Below are 3,437 nucleotides of genomic sequence, written 5' to 3'. Positions count from 1 at the left end.
TCTTTCTCCGATTTACTCTCAAACCATACTGTATACTCATTAGACTGTTCATTCCGTTCAGCAGATCATTTAATTCTTCTTCAGTTTCACTCAGGATAGCAATGTCATCAGCGAATCGTATCATTGATATCCTTTCACCTTGTATTTTAATTCCACTCCTGAACCTTTCTTTTATTTCCATCATTGCTTCCTCGATGTACAGATTGAAGAGGAGGGGCGAAAGGCTACAGCCTTGTCTTACACCCTTCTTAATACGAGCACTTCGTTCTTGATCGTCCACTCTTATTATTCCCTCTTGGTTGTTGTACATATTGTATATGACCCGTCTCTCCCTATAGCTTACCCCTACTTTTTTTCAGAATCTCGAACAGCTTGCACCATTTTATGTTGTCGAACGCTTTTTCCAGGTCGACAAATCCTATGAAAGTGTCTTGATTTTTCTTTAGCCTTACTTCCATTATTAGCCGTAACGTCAGAATTGCCTCTCTCGTCCCTTTACTTTTCCTAAAGCCAAACTGATCGTCACCTAGCGCATTCTCAATTTTCTTTTCCATTCTTCTGTATAGTATTCTTGTAAGCAGCTTCGATGCATTAGCTGTTAAGCTGATTGTGCGATAATTCTCGCACTTGTCAGCTCTTGCCGTCTTCGGAATTGTGTGGATGATTTTTTTCCGAAAGTCAGATGGTATATCGCCAGACTCATATATTCTACCCACCAACGTGAATAGTCGTTTTGTTGCCACTTCCCCCAACGATTTTAGAAATTCTGATGGAATGTTATCTATCCCTTCTGCCTTATTTGACCGTAAGTCCTCCAAAGCTCTTTTGAATTCCGATTCTAATACTGGATCCCCTATCTCTTCTAAATCGACTCCTGTTTCTTCTTCTATCACATCAGACAAATCTTCACCCTCATAGAGGCTTTCAATGTATTCTTTCCACCTATCTGCTCTCTCCTCTGCATTTAACAGTGGAATTCCCGTTGCACTCTTAATGTTACCACCGTTGCTTTTAATGTCACCAAAGGTTGTTTTGACTTTCCTGTATGCTGAGTCTGTCCTTCCGACAATCATATCTTTTTCGATGTCTTCACATTTTTCCTGCAGCCATTTCGTCTTAGCTTCCCTGCACTTCGTACTTATTTCATTCCTCAGCGACTTGTATTTTATTCCTGATTTTCCCGGAACATGTTTGTACTTCCTCCTTTCATCAATCAACTGAAGTATTTCTTCTGTTACCCATGGTTTCTTCGCAGCTACCTTCTTTGTACATATTTTTTCCTTCCCAACTTCTGTGATGGCCCTTTTTAGAGATGTCCATTCCTCTTCAACTGTAGTGCCTACTGCGCTATTCCTTATTGCTTTATCTATAGCGTTAGAGTACTTCAAACGTATCTCGTTATTCCTTAGTACTTCCGTATCCTACTTCTTTGCGTATTGATTCTTCCTGACTAATGTCTTGAACTTCAGCCTACTCTTCATCACTACTATATTGTGATCTGAGCCTATATCTGCTCCTGGGTCCGCCTTACAATCCAGTATCTGATTTCGGAATCTCTGTCTGACCATGATGTAATCTAATTGAAATCTTCCGTATCTCCCGGCCTTTTCCAAGTATACCTCCTCCTCTTGTGATTCTTGAACAGGGTATTCGCTATTACTAGCTGAAACTTGTTACAGAACTCAATTAGTCTTTCTCCTCTTTCATTCCTTGTCCCAAGCCCATATTCTCCTGTAACCTTTTCTTCTACTCCTTCCCCTACAACTGCATTCCAGTCGCCCATGACTATTAGATTTTCGTCCCCCTTTACATACTGCATTACCCTTTCAATATCCTCATACACTTTCTCTATCTGTTCATCTTCAGCTTGCGACGTCGGCATGTATACCTGAACTATCGTTGTCGGTGTTGATCTGCTGTCGATTCTGATTAGAACAACCCGGTCACTGAACTGTTCACAGTAACACACCCTCTGCCCTACCTTCCTAGTCATAACGAATCCTACACCTGTTATACCATTTTCTGCTGCTGTTGATATTACCCGATACTCATCTGACCAGAAATCCTTGTCTTCCTTCCACTTCACTTCACTGACCCCTACTATATCTAGATTGAGCTTTTGCATTTCCCTTTTCAGATTTTCTAGTTTCCCTATCACGTTGAAGCTTCTGACATTCCACGCCCCGACTCGTAGAACGTTATCCTTTCGTTGATTATTCAATCTTTTTCTCATGGTAACCTCCCCCTTGGCAATCCCCTCCCGGAGATCCGAATGGGGGACTATTCCGGAATCTCTTGCCAATGGAGAGATCATCATGACACTTCTTCAATTACAGGCCACATGTCCTGTGGATACACATTACGTGTCTTTAATGCAGTGGTTTCCATTGCCTTCTGCATCCTCATGTCGTTGATCATTGCTGATTCTTCCGCCTTTAGGGGCAATTACCCACCCCTAGGACGAGAGAGTGCCCTGGACCTCTATCCGCTCCTCCGCCCCCTTTGACAAGGCCATTGGCACAATGAGGCTGACTTCTTATGCCGGAAGTCTTCGGCCGCCAATGCTGATTATTTATCAAAATTTAGGCAGTGGCGGGGATCGAACACGGGACCGAAGACGTTTTGATTATGAATCAGTAATAAAACGACAAAAAAGAATATTTTTACTACTCATGCGACAGAAGCTAGAAATTTTATCGATCCCCCAGAACTGGTACCCGGTGCGGACAGCATGCCCCGCACCCTCTCCGCCCCCCACCACATATCGTCAGATGTTTTACCCAGTGTAGGCGCAGACGTACGCCTGGAGTAACTTCTACACTCGTGATCAACCGTCATAATTACCTGCGCACATAAGGAACCACTGGCGGAGCAGGTAACGGTGAAACGTGATTGGTATCCATAAATATAGCTGCTCGTGGGGTCAGCACCGGCGCTAAACGCCCTGTTTGTGCCATCACCGCCTGTCTCCCAGCGATATCTCTGCGCTGGAGGAGCAGATATCGTTGCTTACGGCTTTCTTCTCTGTCCGTAACTGGTACTGCTACGAACAGTGGTTTCTGCTTTTTGGAATATTGTCCGCTTAAGACGGCGTTGTGACATATTGAGAAGAAATTCTAAAGAAAGTAAAATTTGAAGGTTCATGTGAAACGGAACACAAGACCGGATAGGGCAAGGATATCATTGCGACACCTCAGCAGTTTTCTTCATACGGAAGTCCGCAGTCCTCATTAACAGGATAAAGGAAGTCATTGTTTCGCAAACGCCGTATTTCTCTCGTCTCTGCTATCTTTTCTTTTCTGCTCTTGGTGCGACCTGACATCCCAAAGATGTTCGGGCTCACATGTGGTTCCTGTTCGTTGAAATGTACTGGCTCAAACTCGTCTAGGGGTTGAACTGCACGTGTCGCATTACACGCCCTATATTAGATACTTGTG

The sequence above is a fragment of the Schistocerca serialis genome, chromosome 10 (assembly GCF_023864345.2).
Source record: "Schistocerca serialis cubense isolate TAMUIC-IGC-003099 chromosome 10, iqSchSeri2.2, whole genome shotgun sequence".
NCBI classification, from domain to species: domain Eukaryota; kingdom Metazoa; phylum Arthropoda; class Insecta; order Orthoptera; family Acrididae; genus Schistocerca; species Schistocerca serialis.
The sequence above is the reverse complement of the archived record's forward strand: the minus strand, read 5'-3'. Positions refer to the sequence as shown.